This window comes from Corvus cornix, chromosome 1, assembly GCF_000738735.6.
Source record: "Corvus cornix cornix isolate S_Up_H32 chromosome 1, ASM73873v5, whole genome shotgun sequence".
Classification (NCBI taxonomy): Eukaryota; Metazoa; Chordata; class Aves; order Passeriformes; family Corvidae; genus Corvus; species Corvus cornix.
In genome coordinates this window covers 74,423,522-74,447,851 of record NC_046332.1, presented here as the reverse complement: position 1 = coordinate 74,447,851, position 24,330 = coordinate 74,423,522, and positions in this window count along the sequence as shown.

The window sequence follows — 24,330 nt, the reverse complement described above, 5'->3', positions numbered from 1 at the left end:
CAGGTGAGAAGATCTCATCAGAAAATGCATGGGTAACTTCCAGAGCTCTAAACTCCTCCAACAGTATAAAATCTACCATTGCAAAACATTTTTCTGAAATGTTCCCAAGGCTATTTGATTTCTGTTTTCAATATCCTAAATCAGGGATCTTCTCTGAAGTCATGCATCCCATGACTTCTTTTCTATTGCCTTTTTCTTCTCAAGCTATGGAATAAATAAAAATCTCCTCTTCTGCAGACACCCCATATATATATATATATATATACCTTTGGCTCCTGTTCTGTGTGCATAAAGTTCACCTACTTTTTAAAGATATTTTGGATAAAAACCACAATAAACAAATAAACAAACATACCAGTATATTTTAACTTGAAATAATGTATTATAATATAGAATATTTTTTTATTTTTCTCAGAAGTCTTGGTAAATATTGGTAAGATATGCAATTACTTTGCTAGAAACACAACAGAACAGCATACAAATAATTGAAACAGAGATTATTAAGAGAATTATCAGTATCTCTTTCTGTCTCATTAATATTTGTTCTACATATATGAGTGAACTATTTGGTTTTGGTGTTGTGGGTTTTTTTTCCTGCCCTCTATAACAATATCTCTCTTCTCTATATATTTAGTGCTAAGATTCTGTAACTCCTAATTATATGAACTAAAAAAAGAATATTAAAAAATCAACTGTCTTTTTTTCGAATTTAGAGAACATGTTCATTCATGAAATAAGACTGTAAAATACAAGTTAACCTGCATACTTGAGGGAAGTATGAGCACAGTATCACATTCTCTCCTGGATGCCTCCAAGGAAATTTGCACACCCCATTTTATTGTTATTTTATTTTGTGCCTGGAATCTGTTCTGACAGTCCCATCCAACATGAAAACAGAAGTCCTCTCTTTATTAATTTCTTCTTCTACTCCTGGACTGTTCAGAATACAAATTATGCAAAATAACATCATGAGTGGTAATTAATAGGAAATTGTCTGCTTGGAGGAAACAAAACATCTACTTGTACATTGGTTTTTTTTGCAATTTTCTTATCTCCATGGGGAAATTAAAAATCACAGCACATAAGGATAAATTCATCTATGAAGTACATTCACACTGTTGCTTTTCATATCCTTTTAAGTGATGTGAAAAGTGGTACAAGTAGCCATTTGAAGGCAACATAGGGACAATATGTGTAAATGATATGTGTCTCTTAAAATATTAACGTCCCACAGTATACCGCAGGCCTGGTTCCTACGGTATATCACCGTGTCCCGCAGCTATAGGGAGGAGGAGGAGGAGAAGATCCAGCAGGCAGGAATTGTGCAGCAAGATTGATTTATTTAATTATTTTACAAACTCTTTTATAGACTTTTTTCTTCATAGTCTAATTGGGCAAAGGACCAGCCACCCCTTGGGGCTGATTGGCCAAACTCCTAAAACATCCATTATCAAAATATTTTCTACTATACCATAAACAAGACTTTTCAAGGTTGCAGGTGGCTTGGTTGTTTACATTCCCTGCTAGCTCTTCTGTGAGAGAGAAAAGTCTCTCACGGACTTAGAAAAATAACAAGAAGATCCTCACTAACAGCATTTTTGTACCTACACCACAGTCCTGTCTTGACAAGATGTTATTCAGTCTCTGTGTTTATGAAACAGTCCCTACAGAAGGAAAATAGGAAGGTTTACTTTTGCATGGCTTCAGTTTTTGATGATTTATTGATTTCTTTAAAAGAGAAAAAATAAATTATGTACAAAGTCTGAAGGCTGAGATTGTTTTTGTGCTTGGGAGTCTACGAGGCAGAAAAACCAAAAGAGCTAAAAATGTTTAGCATTTGCCTTGTTATTTTTTTGTGGAACTGTATAAAGGCAATATATATCTCTTTTAAAATATCTGTCTTTTAAAACAGTGCTTATACAGCAAGTGACACCATTTTGAGTGCATTTTTGGGGATGTGGACTTTTTCCCCCAGAATGTATTAACTTCTTATGCAGATATGAAACACTTAGATATTGTCATTTAACACAAAAATGAGTAGTTTATAAAAATGGTTCTCAGGCGTGTTCAAATTTTTTACTGCAGCAAGACTGCTTATTCCATAGAGCATGAAAATTATACATCCCCTTGTGTTATTTCTAACTTTAGGAGTCTATATGGTGAACATCTATATTTGAGTTAAATCTCTTAGAACGTATCTTCTTAGAGAGAAGGAAAAGAGAGAGTTTTTTTTCTCAGTCATGGTATTTATCAAGTGAAGTGGAGGCAAATAATGTAATACCAAAGGAAGAGAATACTTCTGCAGCATTTCTTTGTGTTCTCTGGAATTTGCAGCAGTAAATTTTGTTGATCGTCAAAAGCTTTTAATAACATGTTAAAAATGAAGTCAGAAAAAAGGGGGGTATAATATATGCTGGACCCATATTACTGATTGTTGGAACATTTCCCACAAAACTGAAGATTATTGAAAAATTCTAACCTCACTTAATCATGCCATTCAGAGACTCTGAAATGGACTCCAAGACTCCACTTCTTTCATAAGTTTTTTACTTAGTGTAAACACACTCCTCAGTATAAACTCCATGACTAGCTCTGGAAGAAATGACTAGAGCTCAGGACCACTTTGCTTTTAACCTTAAGGCTAGATGATCAAACCACGGAGCCACTGACTTTCTGCTTTTCTTCTAATAACCTATTTTCATTCTTCCCATCCTTAGTTTTTCATTATTACCTGGTTTAGGTCACCATTGTGCTGGCCTTGTGAATGTTGTTCAAGAGAAACTAAATTATTCTACTCAATTGTGTAGGGAATGAAACTTCACTGGTATTGCAAATTCTAGTCAGATTAAAGTTGACCATAGTCAACAAGGATAAGACGGGCAAAAACTTCTTTTGTGACTGAAGAAACGTTACTCATGCTGCGTCTCTTTCTCACCTGGAAAATAAATAAAATTGTGTCTTTTACTGGTGTTGGTAAGAAAAAACAGATTAAGAAATGCAATAGTCTGTATTAGAGGTTTTATCTCCTATCTAGTCAGGTTTGGAGGCTTTGGCATGGGATTTTTGTTGACTGTTGATCAACAAACCATCTGGTCTGGTTATCCAGACTGATTAGTGTATACAAAGACAGACTTCTAGAATTACAAACTGTATACTTTTAACTGTGTATGCTGTGAACTCAAAAGTCATCTTGAATAAACACGTAAATGAAAAATACTGTTTCCTTTTCTTTGTGTTTTTCAGTAGACTCTCAAAGTGTGTTATCAAGGTGCCTTTTTTCAACTGAAGGTAAAGTTTTGTTTTTCCTGTGAGTCAGTGGCAAAATATGTGTAGTTCTCAGCCTCAGAAAATCTAGAGAGAAGTTTGTGATTCTGTGATCTAATTTCAAGGTTTCAGTTTCATTTATGCCACTTGGAGAAGCTAGTGCCTTATTGTCTTGTCACAACAGCACACCTGGGACTACACACCCACATTTTAGGTGTTCATGTGACCATCTGTGTAGGCTCATTATGAACTAGCCTATTAATTATCAGTATTTTTCCCTGTTGGACCATTGCCTTAGTCAGTACAAAAGATGTCGGATTTCCCTCATAAGCAGCTTTTCAGTATTTATGTTTTGTTTCCTTTGCTTAGCCCATATTATTCTACCTCTGTTCTGAACAGCCAAATACTCATGTTCTCACAGGACTTATCTGTGGTGCCCATCACCATATCTATGCTATTTGAAAGGTTTAAGAATATTGCTAACTTCATATGCATAACAGATCCTGCAAGGAGAAGAGACATTCTGAGTAGTTTTTTAGAGATACTGAGAAAGTGAAATGAGTAGTTTCCACTGGAATATATCAACAAATAGTCATAGTAATTTTGTTTCATGAAGGATTTTGACATTGGACTTCTCCCTAAACTTGCCTCTCTTGAATATTGTTGCTCTTCTAAATCTAAACCATGAATAGTTGAATGCAAAGTGGAAAATTATATATTCACCTCCTCAGTTACACCAAGAAACCAGTGTCCCTACAACTCTTTAGAACACATACTAATGAAAAGCTATGAACATTGCAGGCAGGATTCCAATGATTCTGTGAAGTGGCCTACCAAGTTACCTTCAATATTCTCTGTGCTTCCCATGAGTGCAAAACATTTCTTTTTCAAAAGGCTTCCCTGGGAACTATGTGTAGTCTTTAATGTAAAATGAATATTTGAATTGGCTTACCATAAAAATGGGGATGTAAAACTATTTAAGTATATATTACATACTTTGAATATAAACAGACCCTACAAATGCATTGTTCTGGCACATAATGATATATAAAGAGTGCATCCTTTCAGTTGCACAGCATTTAGGAAGAATTCTTTGGTTTTATATCTATATATCTGTATCTATCTGTAAGTTTAACTCAACACCAACAATGGCAGCATTTCTGGAAGAATGAATACTAATATGGTGTCAGAAGCTCTTCATTACCTTATTGGAATGATCAGATGGTGTGCAGAGGGACACTAATCAGCATTTTTCCTAACCAAAGTGAAAGTGATACAGATCTTTCTGAAAAAAACCCCTCAAAACATTTTCAGAAACTTTTTACTTTCTCTGAAGGCATAACATCTATCTTTCAAAGTCAATTTGCAAGCAGTCAGGATGTATGTATGACTCACTTGCCAAATTTCACTTTTAAAAATCAAAACCACTTAGTGCTAAGCAGCAAAAGTGTTAAAAATCAGCATATTTCTTACAGATTGAAAATAGAACTAACTTACTCAAGCCATTTCAGGAAAGAAAAATACCTAACAGAATTCCTGCAAAGACATTGACTGAAAAAGAAGTAGATATTGAAACACCAGTCTTGGTTTATTGGATCTTTGTTGACACATTCCTATTTTAATTCTTGTTCTTTATCTGTAGAAATCTAGAATTGTTTTGTCATTCTATCTTTAACACTGACTAAAATAATATTTTTTCAGTTTAGCAGAATAAAACATATGACAATGCAGAAAAAAGTTATCTGCCATGACCTTCAGGAACAAACTATTTAATTATTTCAAGACGAAAACCACTGAGGTATCTTGTAACAGTAGTATACCCATAGTTTCATCTTCTGACTAGGCAGTAAATCCTGATTAGATGATAGTTAAAATATGTTTTGCTGTCCCTTGGGTCCAAAATCTTGAATTGTGTGTCCATTCTTTGGATATATATGGTACAGCTGTATTTAATGATCCAGAATCTATTTTCATTAGTTGTCTTGAAAGGGAAGAATTTCATATTAAAGTCCCATAAAAGTCCTTACAAAAGGAAAAAGTAAGTAATATTACTTCTCTAATATTATTCTACTCAGGTAAGATTTTTGGTTGATAATGTGGTTTATGTTCACCTATTCTTTTCCTTCCAGAAAGAGAAAGACTGCTTAAAACCACTGAAGAATAGCAGCAGACAACAGGGGTAGAGATCAAGAGTATTTGTGGTAAACTTTATAAGAATGGAGGGAATTGGGATGAAAAATACAGTAGGATTTATGCTTTTTATTTTCTTTAAAACTGTGTATATAAAATGAAGGGTTGCTGAATGTGTTTCACATTCATGTACTGACAGCTCCTATTACACACTTAAAAAAAGGTTGCTGGTGCCTTATGTTTTAAGACAACCAGAAACAAAATGTGAACTAACTCCAAAAAAAAATCATGTGAGTAATGATACACGATGCAAGGGCCTATAACTTGCATAAGAAATCATGTTTCTGTTTAAATATGGTTTGCTTTGAATATTTCCTTCATGCTTTCAGTATATGACTAGTATCTAGTCCTGATGATTTACTATGTACTCAATAATATGTCCATTCCAGCAGATTAACCATGCAAACTACACTCATAGCAGGAATTAATTTCTCTAATAATATAGATTCTTTTCAAAACTTATTTGAAAGCCTTAAAGTCTTCACAGTTACACTGTCATCTTTCTGGCAGTACTTTTTGTAATGCTTTAAAGGAAGTACAGACAACTTCCATTTGCACTTTGAGTTCCTAGAAGATTTTTGTTTTCCAGAATATAATAAAGACCTGATTGATACATCAAAAACCAGATTGATTCTCAGAATTACATCAAGAATCAATTTAGTATTATTCTGGTTCTATTTAATTGTTAGGTAGTCATTCTGCATATAAATGTAGGTGGTTTATCCTGGCAACAGAGCAGCTCCCTACTCATGTAAGTTATTTTACATAAGTAAGCACTTAAGTACAAGGATCACAAATATGAAGGACATACTGCATGCACTGAAATTTCATTTGTGTTTGGAAAAATGTATATAATGGTAAGGTCTTAGTTTACTACAGCTGTACTGAGGGGGAATTGAAAGCATTTTGTACTTAAAAAGCCTCTTGAATTTTCCTTACAATTTTCAGGGCTACTACAGTGAAGCTACTGACACATCTTCTACGCGTACCAAGTGTTTATTTACAGCATAACTGAATTGACTTGATTCTATGCCATTAGATGCCTAAGTCTCCCATCTGTTGTTCAGCTGCCTCCCCAAGACCTCACCAGACTCTTACGGGTTTTGTTTCAGATCTGTTAGATTTTCACTGAATATCTCAAACATTGCAGGGTACCTCAGATGTTACTGGGCCTTTAACTAGTCCATTATACTGGGTGCTCCTTTTTTTTTCACTTTTGAAAACAGTCAGATAAGGTATTCCAAATGCTGTTAGAATAAAAGTGATCTGAAAAAAAATATTATTGAAGATTTTGATATGAACTTCTGTGAACTAATACAGGGATTTTGTCCGAGGTGATTAGATATGAGGTGAAGATTGAAATACAAGAAAAGGTATTAGAATACAAGTAGTGTTAGACATTATATATTTATTAATATTAAAAAAAACCAGTCACATGAAAGTACATTAAAAATATGTCATATATTTACACATAAAAGCATACTTCCTTTTTAAATATGGAAGGATTCTGTTGGGGATCTTTAATTTGGTTATTAAGCACATGAATCACCTTAGCAATTCCAGTTTTCAATTCAATGTGCACTAAGTATAGCTTGACTGAGGCAGAGATAAAAAGGCTTATTTTTTTTATATCTGACTTACCAATTTAATCCTGAAAAAAAATCTAAATTTTAACTTTAGAGACAATGCATTCCATATCTGTGACATTTTCCTCTCACCTCTTCCCCTCCCTCTACCTGTAACTAAACCAGATTCTTGAAGTGTGTGTGAGTTTGTCTTCCTATGTAAAATAAAACAGCAGAATAAAAGAATTTCATGTAAGTAGTAAGATATAATTTAATGCCAATATAAACAGAAGAAATTTTTTCACAATTTGTATGTTTATGTATTTCTGTTCTCTCCTTATGTCCTATAAAAAAAGGCAATAAAGACAATGACAAATTCTGTAGACAATGCAGATTCTAAAAAAGGGATAAATCTGCCTTCTCTACCACAACAAAAAGCAGAAAAATAATTATTTCAATTATAAGCACACAGTATAATCTCTCTGTACAAAATGATTCTACAATTAATCTATTAAGTACAGCTATTTTCATGTTCCTATTTTTCTTTTTAATGGAAAAAACCTTCAATCTAGAAGTAGCACATAATTTTGGGGGTCCTTAAGGTGATAAAATATAACTGAGAGGAGATATACAAACCATGAGATCACCTCAAAGTCCCTTATCCAGACTAAAACCAACCATCTTCTCCAGAATCCAGGTGTAAAGAATTGTTGTTTATTTAAAAAATTCAAATATCACATTTCACAGTTGATCACCACCACCACTGCTACTATTTAATTATGCTTTAATATGCATTCACTGCAAGCTAAAGCAGCTTATAGCACCCTCATGTTCCAACACTAAAATTTTCTGTATCAATGGTATGTCCATGTTTCCTTTTTTCTGTATTCTTTTTAATGATCCTTTTTATACATAAAAAAAAGGTGCATGTTGTCTCTTGAAAATAAGAGAGTAGTTAATGTAATGTAGCAACAATAACAAGTGTCATCTGCTTAGGTCACTACTATAGGTTACAGGTAATCTTGATGTAAGCTGCTTTTTATTAGAACTTTTCCCTAGGAAAAGATTAGAGGATGTTGATTTAGCTGTTTATTTACACTTTGGGGTTTGCCTGCTTATTTATTTGTCCATTTATTTATTTATTATTTACTATACTTTGATTTCTGTCATTGTTGGAAAATTGTTGTTGTACTCAAAGTAAGTTTCCCGTGTTCCTTTTACATAAAGAGAGAACAGCTCTATCTAAGATAATCTGTACCAAATGTAAAACTATGAGGAAAAAACTTCCTGAAGATGGCATTTCTAATGAACTTAGGAAATCATGCATAAGGCAAGGAAAAGAACAATATGCAAACAGACAACTGATACAGGGAAATACTCATCAAACCGAATCCTTCCCTGGAAAATGATTCTGCCGTTTGAAACTTGCAGCACTGTGTATAGCATTTTCAGAACCACTTGCATTTAGACTGGGAATCAACATCAAGATACTTCCAGGAATTGAGAATGATGTCTTGTGACAGCTGGCACATACCGAGAAAAGGCTTTGTTGACAATGCTGATACTCCATATCAAGTATTTGAAGAGATCAGTATATTCACAGACAAGATGCTGTGATCCAAATTAAAAAGGAATGCCAGGGAAGAAGACTTGGAAGTTGTGATATCCAGCAGCTATAGGTAATATACACAACTTTTCTGCCCTCACCGAAGACTCTGTAGTAAGTTCTTTACATATAAAGTCCCACCAATATTCATCTCAAATATTTCCACAAATAGCATTTTCTCAAAAGAGAATACTATTATAGAGCCATAATTATGCAGAAAAAGACATTACTACAAGAAGAAAAAGAAGTGAAAAAACTGTAAAAGAAAGTAAAAGAGCCTAGAAATTGATTATTGATAGTATCACTTCTCAGTTATTTAAATGAACAACACCTAGCAGGACTTAAGACAATCCCAAGGGCTAAATAGCCAGTAGTTTAACAACTACATGGAAGTAACTAATTTATGAAGGAACTTTTCTTTTAAAAAGAAACAGTATGATTAATTACATAGTAACTTTGCTTCAGTGAAGTAGACTGTTATATACAGTGCTAGTTTCCTCAAATTGAAAACTGTGGGATCATCTTGCTTTCATATATATTTCAGAATCATCCTTTCACAATGCAGTATTTTTTCCCTTCATTTCAGTTACTTTAATTCATTGTAAAGAACAGGAATTTGCTAGAATCTCATGTACTGTTTTCCTCATAATCCAGCTCAAATGGAAGGACAATTAATGACACATCACAAAATGTGCAAATTTTACCTACATTTAATTTACATCTCTTATTTATACTCCTACTGTCTTCTGGTAAAGTAACTATATAAGACACCAGCTGATATTCAGTGAACCTTAGAATGTAACTGTTTTGTTAAGATTATCTCCTCTGTGCATTTTCTTTTAAAAGCTGACATACTTGACTTCTATTGAAAAGTGACCTCTATCAGAGACTCAGAGGGAGGCATATTAGAAAAGACATCCAGAAAGACCCATCTTTTATTAAATTTTCCACTTCCTGTTGTAATATATTATACTTCTAAAAGCCCAAATATATTTCTGACAAAAGCAAGGCAAAAAAGAAGACTTAAAGTGCCACAGCATGTGCTTCCACCAAGATACTCCACTTGAAGATTTGAAATAAAAGAGAAGTCTGCCATTGGTACAAAGCCACTAGAAAAAGAAAAAAATATCAAAAAAAGAAAGAACTGAAGTGCATAAGTTCTGTGCATGTGTGCTATTTTACCATGCCTATAATATTATGCCTTGGTAATAACAGTAAAACTATTATTTTTAGGAAACCTAAGGAAAAAATCCCTTAATGGAAAAAAATACTATTGTATATTTAAATAACTTTTTTCGTCTTGATTTTTTTTTAAACAAAGGACCAATTTACAAGTTAAATAGCAACATATAAGGAAATACAAACATTTATTTATACCACTATTTAAATACCACTATTCAAATAGTGGGTGTAAACCATTATTTTACTTGCTCTATATTTCTGATTGAAAGTGTTAAACAATTACAAATTTATCAAAACTTTCAAGTAAGACTTCTCTCTTATGACTTGCATAAAAAAAGATGGCGTACTTTTATGGTATCTTTATTGAACTCGGGATTCTCTAAGAGCTTGAGATGAGAGACTATGCTTTTTTTACTGTTGCTTACAGACTTACAAGGCTCACGTGATATCTTCCTTAGCTCCAAATAGCACCTCTTTTTCAAAAAACCTTCGTCTAAAAAAAATTTAAAAAACAGAGTAGTAAGTAATGTGCCAAAGTAGTTCAAAAAGTGAACTAAAATTAAATTCTATTCCATGATTAGATTTACTCATATTTTGTAGTTCCATACTCTTAAGATAGCATTCAAGATGACTGACAGAAACATTTTTACATAATTGTCTGTGCTAATGGCAAAAATTCTGCTCATTAGGAAGTAAATTACACTCTGGAATGATGTTTCCCTTATCTGTGTAGTTTGATATATGGGTATCTGGGAAATTCAGAAGTCTGGTGTAACATTTTGCCTTAATGATGAAAAAAGTGAAAAAAGCCATACTATGTTTTGCTTAATACCATTGAACCATCAGTAATCAAGCTTACTGAAAGAGAATAGGCCAGTCTTTGTAAAACAAGGCTAAAGTCTGGGTTCATTCAAATTAATTTTGAAAACTTAACTGTACTTTGTAGCTTTCCTTCAGCTATTAATAAACTCAAAGGAAGGAAACATAAACCATGATAAGACGATTTTTGGGAACGCTTATCTCTTTCCATTGAGTACAATGCGAATCTTGATCAATCATTGTCTAATTGATAAATCATTTAAACTCCTGAATTCATGTGATGGAAGTCTGGGGGTTTATATCTGTAACTTAATTCTACTGTTAATTTGTCTGTATTGTTTAAAGGCATTTTCTGTTTCAATGCTGAAAGGTACAATGGGTGACAAAGTAAATTATGCCCAGCTGCTTTTAAAATTTCTTTCCTCCAAAGCCTCTCTGTGATTAATTTTCTCCCTTTCTATTTATCTGCATAAAGCAGATTATTAGTGGTGTTAAGATTCTTAGGAAAAAAAAAAAGAGAGAACTATGTCAATGCAGTGTATATGATACAAGTACGTTTATTTCAGATTATTTCCTGAGACTAGTAAGGAATTCTCTATACATTCAGTGTACAGAGGGAGAGGAACACACTCTATGTACCACTGTTTAATTTATGAGACAGAAATGAAGCATAAGAAAAGGAAATGAGCAAAACTTTAGTATTTTTTTCCTTGAGCTTGTCATCCTCAGTTTCATTCACTGCCCCTTGTTCTAGCACTAAAGATACAATGAAACAATTTTTTCTAATTTTTTCTCTCTCCAATGCAAATAATTTGTAGTTTTCTATATTTCTAGATATAGTATTCTATATATATCTATAATCTATAGTATTCTATATCTAGAATCTATAGTATTCTATATATTTCTATAATCTAGAGATGACTTCCATGTTCATCAGCTCAGTTTATTGCTGACATGAAGCTGAAGATGCTGGTTTGTAAAATGAAACATTATGTGATATCCCTGACAAACTTGCTTGGTTTTCTTTCCATTTCTCAGCAGTACTGAGGCAGATTTCCTAGAAGTTGAAAGATATCCCCCAAGATGCTCATCAGCTTTTGTCTGTCTTCCTGAGTTCCTCCAGAACAGGCCTCATGATCTACCTATGCATATCTATTCTGGATAGCACCTTCTGTGTTTCTTTTTTAAACAATTTCAAAATCCTTCAAGATTACTGAAACTACATTATGTTTGTTAGTGAAAATGAAGTGTCATGCATTATAGTGTTCAACACTGTGCATTTTCACTTGATTTTCCATGTAAAATAGAATATAGATGACATCAAATTGAATCTATTAAAGCTTAGTATACATAATAATTAAGATAATGCATATTTCACATTTAGCGCTGTATAGCCAACAACATTAGCCATCTAGTCTGCTTGGACTTTCATCAGATGTGTTTCAGGACATCATTATATGTCTTTCAGTAGTAACTGTGAACAGCCATACTCCATCTGAAAATGGTAGACAGCACTAAAGCTTCAATGCTGTAACACTTCCAAATGAAGTGATGAGATGTTAATTTTATGGTTAAACAGCAGCAAAGGAAGTTCCTATGGGATTGCTTTTTCAAAAAGAGGCATTATTTTCAGCAAGCCTTCCAACTGTAAACATTTCTAACTCTACTGAGTTATTCTGCTATTTCCTAATGTCCCTCTGGTAAAGACCCTGTAGTATTCATCTATAGCAGTTAATTCAGGTTTTGAGACCTTTAGTATATATCAATATACTCTGCTACCTAATAACTAGCTGAATTTTGAGAGAAACTTTGTTCTGATCTCTTCTAGTACTAGTTTTTTCACAACAATGTTAGGAGACATGGAAAAATATACTCTTATATAAGATATACATTCTTTTCCTAGCACTGCTGATTTCTTGTTTTAGATTAAAAAAAAAAAAAAAAGAAAAATATGAATTTAAATACACCAGAGCATAAAATGGGTTGACTTAATAAAAAAATCTGAGTGGGTATTCTTGTTATTAAAGATTTCAGAAATTCATTATATTAACCATTATGGAGTCAGATAGTTAAAAGCCTCAGGAGACCCATTTACAGGACCCCATTATCACTGAGATGAGTGTAGTAGGCAGATTTAAACAATAGTATTTTACACATTACTACTAGCACCACTCATACATCTTATCTTGCCAGTAAAAGTATTAAAACAGAAATTGAACTGTCTCACTTTTTCTGGCTACTTTTGAGTGGTAGAGTCATAGTACCAAATGGTGAGAATTCCCTCCATATGTTCTATAAAAGAAAAGAGAAAATAAAATCCTGTATACCAGGTTACCTGGTTTAAGGGGAGATGAGACCAAATAACTAATTTCCTCTAGTCCCTTTAGCTGTATTAGTGACATGAAAATGTTTCTCTCTTTAAAGACCTTAAAAGCTTTACAGTCTACAGATGCTATTTATGACAGTTGAGTATACATCTGCTGAACTGTGTGAGAGTATCCATATGTCATCTGTATATCTATTTGTAGGAAATCATCTCATTTTCCTGAAACGCCAAAATCTCAAGAAGCCTAAAAATCTCATAGGAGATACAGCAGCTATAATTTTATCTTAATTTTAAAATTATTCAATTGAAACAAGCACATATATTTCTGTGGTGAAACTACATTTATATATGCTATAATTTTTTCTCTTTTTAATTTACTTTAAATTAGACAAGATAAACTACATCTTTGTTTTGTACCTGAAACAGTGAATTCCATAAATCTGTAATTTTTTGTTGAGAACCATGTACATATGTTGAAAAGATTTTTTTGTACTTGCACAAAATTAAAATTTTCATTAGTTCATTTTCATAACTGGCTGCAGTATCCTAGCCTGTGATTCCTGACAAGGCAGCAGCACTAAAGTGTAATGTAAAAGTAACATTCAAGATACCTTTTAGAAAATCTGGAGACATTTAATTTACTCTATTAGATTTAATCAATAACAAAGAATTTTAAAAAATTCAGTCAAAGGTTTCGGGAATAAATGTATTATTAAAAATCAAGGCACTACCTTAAGTTGTTTGAGGCAAAAAGATACTTTCAGAGCTTTTAAATTTTCACATAAAACTTTCAAAAATAGGAAAATACACTAACTAAACAAGTCATAGCAAATCCTACAGATGAAGCAAAGTAAATTCCCCCTGCCCCTGTAAATTCCCCTGAGCTCTATGTTTGGCCTTCTAAAATGGTGAGAATTCATACAGAATATATGGCAACCATCAATTTCTTGCAAAGCATGAACTCAAATTCCCTTTCCTTGGTGTATGTTTTTAAAGACAACCCACTGGTTATAGGCTTGTCAGGGGATGAAAATCAATACCTGTTCAGTGTTCTTCATTGCCTTACGGAGTTTATGTGCTGAAGAGTGTCCCAAACATATAATGCATTGTAAACAAACATTAATAATAGTGGAATGGCATAGTTTCATCCTCTTAAATTCATTACACTAAAGAGAAATTTTCCAAGATTCTCTGAAGAGTAGGAGCAAATGAGGTTTTCCAGAGCTTTTTTCAACTGAGCAGGAATATTTATGACCCATTACCTGATCCTATATATAAGTACACCTACTCTCCCAAACACACGCACAAACTTATACAATTGCTGACCTATAGAAGTACTGACTATTTAACTGGTATCCTGAAACTGAAATGGTACCCTATTTGGCCAAGTAATTTTAAACTGAAAATGCCAACATTTGTTATGACAAACTTCACCTCAGTTCACATGTGATTCTTCAAAATTAACAGTACTTTGGCTGTAAGTGTAGACTGAAAGGCATAAGGCTAGACTGGAAGTGGAAGCCTAAGTAAAGCTTTTAGCACAGGAATGTCTTGCTAGAGAGGAACTCTCTTATAAACCTCTCTGGATAAGATCTGTGCATCTCTAGAACTAGCAAAAGAGAGGTTTGCTTGTTAATTTACTTGTCCTGAAGATAACAAAGGGAAATAGGAATGAAAAAATTTCAGTTCATTGTGTTCAGGCAATGTCATTTATACATAGGTATATAAATAAACAAATATGTATATGTTGACACGTTTGGATTTAAATGGGTTAAAAGCCTGTACCATAAATTCTGAAAAAATATATATGAAAAAGCAATTAGATTTTCCTTGCTCAGTTACATATAGCAGATACATTTACTTTAAGATCTATGTTATGCACTTTTTATACATTGATCATGCAGTCATATTTTATCCAATGCATCACTGATATATTTTGCTGTATATTTTACGTTCCATTTGATAGTTCCCACATTTTAAAAACAATTATTGAGAGCAATTTTTTATAGGGAAGTAGGCTTGTAATTATTGGTTAAATTAAACCAACTATAAGACAATTTATAATTACGCTAAAAAAACTATTATGAATATTAAGATACTATAATGAGCATTTTAACATGAAAAAAATAAAAATCAATCTTGTTTAGCTGAGGTAAAGATTATTTTTCTCATCAAGAGCAAAATTACCATACTGGTATATACTTTTTCTTGATTTCATTAGGAAATTCGTATTTCAAGGACACAACAGAAATCTACTTTATTCAAACACAAGACTGAGATTTTAAAATCACCACAGTCAAGAAACATGTAAATTGTTTTCTCATTGTAACTGCTTTATTAGATCAGTTTAAAACATAATGCTATTCAAGGGATCTTACTATATATTCACCTCAAGAATATTACCTAAGGAAAGGTCAAAATTTTCAGCTTTCTGTGTACATTATTTGCTGTCACCTTATTCTTCAGAAACTGCACCTTTCACCATAAACAAGTTGACAAGTTTTATATTGTCTCTTGTAAACCAAGAATATGAGATATTTTAGTACAGTCTGAGGAACATAAGGATTAATGCAGAAGCAGACTCCATTTCATAACTGGGAGTAAACTTCTCCTACAAGTTTGTAACAAGAATTTCTGTTTCATAGTTCTGATAAATGCTGTAGTTAAAATTTGAAAATATATGTACGTGCTATTTCCTTAATTTGGTAATTTCCTTTTAGATAATCAAATATTTATATGTAGTACACAATAGTCTGGCTACTACAGCTAAGATTGACTCAGAATCAGAAGGTTCAAAGCATCCAATGAAAAAATTCTGAGAGCAACTAAAAAAATTTGAGCTGACATCAGAATAGGATCACTGTGTATTAAATCCTCTATTAAACATTTCAAAGAACAGTCAAATTCCTTTCATCTAAGCTCTGCCCAATGCAGAAACCAAGACAGAAGGTATATCAAATACTAAGGGATGCTGTCAGTTGTAGAATGTAGCAAACCTGAGACCTCTCTGCTAAGAATAAGTGTGTCTACAAGGTTGGATGCTGAACAAAATTTAGGTCCTTCAATCAAAGAAAATGAATCAGAAGGCAATGACTGTTACAGCAATCTTACCCTGAAGTTGCCTAAAACTCACTCCTGTGCAGTAACGCACAACTGAATTGCTATACCTATATTCCCCGTTCCATACTCAGACTACATCTACTATTTCCTATGAGTTGTTCCCAAGAGATTCTTGTTCCCAAGATATTCTAGGATACTTTTGCAGATCTCACCCTGGGTAACAAACTCATACAGCATTAAATCCAGGGAAATCATGTTCTGATATTTGATTGATCCAAAGAGTTTTCCTTGAGGGCTATCAAACCAGTTGTCTGGCTTCTCTTTTTTTCTCAACAGAAAAGTTGCTATTGCCTTCTTTCAACAGTATAAGGTAAAAACAGCTCATGTGCCTGACTGTCATAAATGATATTTAATTCTTTCCCCAGCAGGATCAACACCTGCTCACAGTATGAGTCTTTCAGAAAAACACAGTTGTCTTGTTTTAGTGGCAAACAAAGATTATGAGCTTGGAAGTGAATCAATAAAGGAGACTGCAAGCGTTTGCATTTCTGAAAGAGAGGAGAAAAGCTGACCTTGTTTTAGGGTGCCATGGTGTGGGTGGTGGAAAATAAAGTTCTATCTTAAGATTATTTTAAATAGAAAATTTATCAGAAAAAAAATCCCCATAATCTTAGGTTTTATTAATCTTGCAGTTTTATTTACCTAGAACTTGTAGAGCGAAGCAGACACAAAGTACTTCTATCAAAAAAACAGTTGAAGTGTGATGGACTCTGGAGGTTTTTTTAATTCAAATCGTTCTGTTTACTTTTGCACTCTGTATTTTATATCACTGTACGAATTTTGTTTGCAAAGAAATTTTACTTTTTACTTTTATTTTTGTTACCGTGTCTTTCATATTATTGCTACAAAAACTAGCTGATATCATTTATTGTTTCCTTGACAACAATTTTATGTTGCCTAGCTAAAATTGCAATATATTCTGCTTTTTTTCTCTCTACAGTCTTTTTTTTTTTTTTTTTTGTAGAAATATAAGAACACCTCATAGCCACTGATTCACTAATAAATTATTTTTTAAATAGTCTGGACTAAATTAATATGGTTTCATTTACTGGTGTAGTATTTTACTATAGGACACATAGCTCAGACACCCACTGTAAAAATTGTGTGCCTAAATTTGAAAGGTTTGGAGTTCCTTAATCCAAAAGGAATTAATTCTGCCTTGAAATTCCCTGTTCATTGGCAGGTCTAACCTTAACGGCCTCTAAACCCTGTCTACATTTACAATGGCAAAGTTCATGACCTGTTAAATTTCCATTTATGAAAGTACTTAGGTCATAATGTCTCCAGGCCAGCATGAAAACTGGCTTACACCAAAGCATAGCCATTACCTACTCACTACAAATTCTCTTACTTTGTTTTTCTCCTAATGTATCTGAACACTTAAAATATAGATAAGCTATTTAAAATGCATCAGAAGCAGCACAATGTCTGTTTGTCTTTCAGGATATAATTGAGATTGTACCAGGTTATAATCAGGGTTAACTCAAAACACACAGAAAAACAAAATAAAACTATCCATGTAAAAATCAAATTTTAGGCTTTAAAAACCTGCTCTAAATCAGCTGCTAGCTACAGATTCATTCTCTACTGAACAGCAAAAATAAACCATGAAAGCTTAATGTAATAATGGAGCAAAACACAGGAAAAAAATTGTTTAAAATCAACAAGCTTTCTTTGAACTCTGTGACACAGAAAAAAAAATTCCTTATAATTTGACTATGAATACATCTTTTTTAAAAATTATTTTCCAGCTAGCTTGATACTTTATGCTTTTGGAGTGTCTACTGGGTAGGTCATATTTCACACTCATGATGTGAGTTATCTGAGCTGGATTTTTTTTCTACTTACTGTGAAACTGTACAGAATGAGTGCCTGAATCTCTTTCACTGATTATAAATGACCATAGGATGCTGTACAAATGTGTGTATTTACAATGAGATGCCCATAGATCATCTCCACTCAGTGTATAAAAAAATATTTTCTTTGCAAAAACACATCTTTTGTAACCTCATCTATTCCCACCTGCTGCTTCTAACAGACCTACAATCTTTTTTATGTCTTTATCCTCCAGTTGAAGGCCTTAGCTTTTCTCTGAGGACTACAGTTGACTGGTTTCCTATTTTTTCCCTCTCTTTAACCAATCTCCTCAAAGTGTTAAAAACATCTTACTTAAAGATAAGTTACCACTATGATCAAATTTTTCTGCAAAGTTGTGGCAACTTTAAACATGGGTGCTCGCAATGATTTTCTCCTTGCAAACTTCATTATAAGTACAATAAACTCTTCTAAGACACTGGCTTTTCAATGGTTTAGCTAAAAAAACCCTACAGTTATTGCTTCTAGAATAAAGCTTCTTAACAAGTCTAAATGGTCAGAAAGATATAAAAAAACATTAGAAGGGACATCCTTGACTTATATTGGAAAAGCCAATGGCAACCACTGACAAACAAGTGTGTTTTAATAATGGGCTACAGCTATTGTCATCTCAGAGAGCAGCTTCACAGTTACAATTTATAATGGGAAATGTTGGTGGGACCATGACTGAAAACACATTCATGAGAAAAACATTACATTGTATTGAAGTGAAGTAGTACCTTTTTCCTGGTAACTGATTAAAGAATCAATGTTCTACAGGTTAAAGCCATAGCTAACCTGGGTACTTAGCAAACAAAGGTCATTGACAGTTATAGCTCTGGACTGCAGCCTGTTGCAAAGGACCTTCAAAGCATCTAGTCACTGTGTCCCGAGGGTCAGATTAGTTGTAAAATGAAATTTGGGATCAGGATGGAATTTTCATATCTACAAAGACTCCTGGACAGTTTTTCTTCTCTTCTGTGAGGCACAGCTCTCTCCCAAGGATCCTCATGTCAGATCACAGACTTTCTGCTTTGGCAAACTTCAGGCCTCATTTTTGTGTAATCTATTCTGTGGAGAATACTGGCTTGTGGTTTTACTCATTTGTACTTCAGACATTTAGATTATTACAGGCCATTGGAAGCATTCTACAACTAGTGTTAAGTAGGGTCAGGTACAACAGCAATTCTGCAGACTTCTGATAGAAGATGTTTTTGCATTGGTCTGTTACTGAGACAGGCTGGATTCAGTGTCTATGTCTATACTGGAAAATAGAGAAAAAGGTGTCAGTCACAGAGTCTCACACCCATACAGGTCAGGGCCTGTTTATTTTACGATAATAATATTGTTCAGGTATTATTATGAGGTGAAGCTTATGTTTATCTGAGAAAAAGTGAACTACCCGCATGAAATGGTGTCTGCTAACCAGCCATTGCCTCATCTATGTCAACTTTAGGGAAAACAACTGAAGAGCATTTCTGTAACTATTCACACTACTGAAAAATGAAACATGTTTTAAGTCTTGTAAGTGAAAAAATGGAAGAATTTGAAACTTGCTGGAGAATTTGGATTTTAGCCCAAGGAAAAAGTTTTAAAAATTATATAGGGGCATTGGAAAACTCTTTTCCTTTATTGGAATGGAGATAGTCCACGGAAAAAGTGGTGCATCAGGAAATAAAGATGAGAATGAAATGTCTTACCTGGAGCAAATTCTTTCATAGTCTGATGAAACAACAAATGGGAAATAGAGATAGAACTGACCTAAACTTTGGGATTTAAGTAGTTTGGCACACCAAGACAAAATTAGGAGTATTTATTATGAATAGAAGTCTTCAGTATGATACCAGTGGCAAAGTGTAGACAGAAAATTGATCAGAATAATTGCTATTACTGTCCAATAATATAATGATATGTTTTTTAATTACTATAATTCTGTTCATTTTTTAATGAAGATGAAATATGATATTATGACAGAAAGAGTAAAAACACATAGCTAAGGGCAAAGACCAATGACTGAGATTATGGAGTAGACATATATTTTGGGAGATATTATCATAAGGATCAAGAAAACAAGGGCTATGTGCATGGTGCAGGAAAAGAAGGAAAACAATCTGGATGAACAATGGCCTTGCTGAAAAAGACCTGGGGGTTCCAGTAGATAGCAGGCTAAATATGAGCTAAAAATGCACTCTCAACACCAATAAAGCAAGTTGCATATGGGGACAACACAGTCGTGCAGATGATAGGACATAATCTACTTTTTCATTCCTCAAGATAAGGAGAAAGCACTATACTTGAATAGCTAATTTTCATTCAGGAATATCTTTGTGCTTCTGTTTTTTTCACCAACATCAGTTATCTTTTCTCACCACCTGTCTCAACTTGGAATTGTCAAATATTTCTTGGACTGATTCAACAGCATAGTTACAAGATCACATCAGTCCTGTTACAGCCACTGCTCTTATTCTACAACTAATATGTCTTTCCTCTGATGATAACATGGAGTTTCATCTTTCTTTCTGATTTGAAGAGAGAAAAAAAGCCAACAAACAAACCAAACAAGTGGTCAGTAATAGGTAGCTGTTGTTTTACATCTGTTCAGCAAACCAGAAGCCTGAGCCAGCAAGCCTCATTCTATTTTGACACCAAGGAAATAAGAGAGTTTATCCAGTAATATAATGAAAAGGTGTGGGGCTGGACTTTTTCCAAATGAGTTATAAATGCTTTACCAGTAATCTCCTACAGTCGGATTCTTGACACCAGCTTGGCAAACAGCTGTTATGATGAGTCAGTGACTCGAGGGACAGAGAGCCTTGATGCCACATCACTGAATTACAGCTCACAAGAGACTTGAAAGTCCTTTTGCAACAAAGCCACACAAGAAACTCTAAGCGAGGTTCTTTCTCCTTTTTGTTCAGCAGCTTCCTGTTCAGTTCCTCTGATAATTGCTCATAACTTACAAGTGAGCTCAATCTGTTTGTTGCCTTTAATGCATCCTTTAAGCATACTGTAACACATGAGTGAGCAGGAAAAAGGAAAGTAGCGTGACAACTCCTGTTCATACCAAGTAATTTCAAAGGCTTTATTTTTTTTAAAGGAAAGATGTAAGCCATGACAGGACTATTAATTACTGGGTCTCTTGCCTAATTTATTTGACTGAAGCCAAGCAACAACATTTTTGTCTTGCCAGGATTTTTGATGGATGAGTATCATGTAAACAAATGACTCATTGGTCTCACTTTGTAGAGAGAGAATGAGACTGTCAGACTACTTTATAGGTAACAGAAAGACAGAGACCCTTATTGAGCAAATTAAACCCTTTTCCCTCCAGGGTATATACATTTAAATGAATCAGACATTTCTAAAATAATCTGTCTTTGAAACAATATAAAAAGTTAATTGTGATTACTTCAGATATATCTGAGATATGGGTGTCAGAGCTTTATATGCTATGTATATTGATTTGATCGTCCTTTTACAGATTTAAGAGAATAGAGAGAATGTTGTAATAAATGGAATTTTATACCATTTGGAAGACTGTCCATTGTTCATATGTCATTAAGGTCATGATGGGATTGAAAAAGGGACCTCTGAGACAGGCATATATAGTTGTCTGTAAATTACTGTGACATTTGAAGGTAAAATATTAGCTGAGCTCACTATTATTTTTGACACTGATGTCTTATAAGGGTTTCAGACTGTAGAGAGAGTTACAACAGGTTTTGTGAGCAAGAAGAAATTAGGTAAAAAACTAAATATCAATAGCAACATATTTCTGAAGTATGCAGCACCACTCAGATAAACTACAGAGATTTGTAGAGAATTTATATGAAAAAATAAGCAGCTTCCAAAATGGCACAATACATTGAGGCTACTTAAAACAATATTGGGGGGGGGAGGGGAAAGAAGAATGGAATTAGGGAGTTACTTTACAATTATTTGAAAATATTTAGTCCAGGGAAGAGACATAGAACTAAATTATTTGTGGAAAAACATTCTTTCATATACTTAAATATCAGAGTAGCAGTTTGGTATCCATGAAACTCTGAGGTAAGACCTTTCTCTCTTGGCACATATTTGGCAGGTCTCAAGAATTTACTGAAAATGCCAAGAGAACGAAGTACAAATGCAGAACAAGTCACTGTTGAATTGGATGTTACTATGAAAATGAGCCAGCATTAACTTATGATGAAGAGAGAAATTACAAGTTTGAGATGGCAGTCCTCTGCAGATGTTTGGGATTAAAAGAGAATAGTTTGCACGCTTTGGATGAGACGGTCATTATATTTACATAGATTTAAATCCATTAAAGTGCCACTAAAATAAATTAGGTAATATTATTTATACTGGAAGCAGAATATTTTACTGTTTTTCTCTGGAAATAATCATAATGGATGAAAATGACTTGTGTATAGCATGGTACTTCTATAGATCAAAAATGAGTAATCACAGTAGCAGCATGTAAGGAAATTAATAGACTGGTGAAAACCAAAGCTTCTAAATCATGCCGAATTTAAAATAATTCTAAAATAAATTTTTTCCCCTTACTTTTTATTTTGCAGGGACTTCTGTTCCAATTATACAGGAATTTATCCCTCATTTCCTCAGTAATGCTTCATGCCATTTTTTCTATCATACATGTTTTGTTCTTTTTTGGTCTATTCACTTAATGAGAACTGGAACATCTTTTCTCTAAAACACGTGTCTGTTCTTCCAATTCTTGCAGGGTAGGCAAAGACCTAAGAAGAGAAATCATTAGGCAGAGTACAAGAGGACAGCTTACCCATGCTTTCAGTGTATATGGTTCCTGACATGAGTCCTTAGAATTATGCAATACAAAAAGACATGGAGTCTTTATCCTGTAAGTTTCTCCACTTTGTTACAGATCACCTCCCTGCCTCCCACATGTTTAGACATGTCTTTCAGGCGCTGTTCAACAATCTTATGAGGCACAGAGGTGAGTCTAATTTACTTTGCCATCTTAAATACACAAAACCTGTAACTTTGGCATCATATAGTATTATTTATGTAATCTGGGTGAGATCTATTCAGTTTAAGACTCAGAGAACATATTTTTTATTCTTTCTCTGCTTTGAATATTTAAGTACTACATTTTTTTCTGTTTTTCAAAATAAAAGTGACATTCTCTTTCATTCATTACCTCTTCCTGACTTCTATTTTTCCTTTCTGAAGACTTGTTATTTTCCAGTTCTCCTTCATGTCCTGAGAGAAACATTAAGTTTATGAAAATTCATTCTTCTCTCCCTTGGTTAATCTATCTTATATAAAAGTTACTGTCTGTCCCAGCTTCCCATATAATTTCTGTCAGCGGGGCATTGGAGTGTAGTGTCTATAATTCCACTCTCCACACTATTTATAGAAACACATCATGGCACCTTTTCCCCTCCCTCATATCTGACATGCATAGTGATATAAATGTCTTTGCTTCATGACCACGTTTCAGCTTCTCCTTCTGATACCAGAGGCTGCTTCCATCAGCACTTCCTCTTGCAGACTAAGTGATCAGCCAGAAGACTAAAGGATTTTGTATTAAACCAGCAATGTAATAAATGGGTTTGGCCTCAAAAAGACCTCTTCATCTTATACACTTACTGGAATTTGAAGACTGGTTCACAAGCTGCAATTCCAGACCAATTATTTTAAGAGAACATTAGAACAAATATAAGTATTCTCTTAATGAGAAGTGATATGAAAGTGGTCATGGGACAAAGATTCTCATTTGATGTGAAAGAATATAGAATACATGGAAAATATAACTATGACTTCTGCTGGCAGTAATTTCCATTGCTGAGAAACATGGTAGCCCCAGGTGATTTGTACCATCAGCCATCAATACACAGGAAGTGCAATCTGAGCTAGACAATGAAAACTCATCATGACACTAGAACACTTATGAAAATGAAGTAGCTTTATATTTAAGCATAATTTTTACATCTCAGTCTTTAAATTAACTATATGATGCATAGAGACTTGGTCTTACCTTAGGCAGGTACTATTCCCCTGTGGCCATATGACAGAATTTTTATGTTCAGGTGGGGGTCACTTTTCAAAAAAAAAGTTTTAATTACATCTGTAGCTATTACTTATGAGAAGTGGGTGTAAAGAGAAAGTGAAAGCTTTCTCTTTAGCTCATTGGGTATTTTTCTGTTCTAGAGTTTAACTCCTGCACTGCATTTTCTAATCATTCAAATCCAGTTTGTTACATCAGGCTTTACAAAGAAATTATTTTCCTCTGGAGGATCAGGAAGTCAGCAACAGAAAATAGGAAGTTGTAAATTTTTTTTTTTTCAGCGTAATCTAATTAAAAAAACCCCAACCCTTTCACTTCGTAGAGCTGAAAAATACAGGCAGTGTGCTGACAAATGAGAGCTGGCAGGACATTC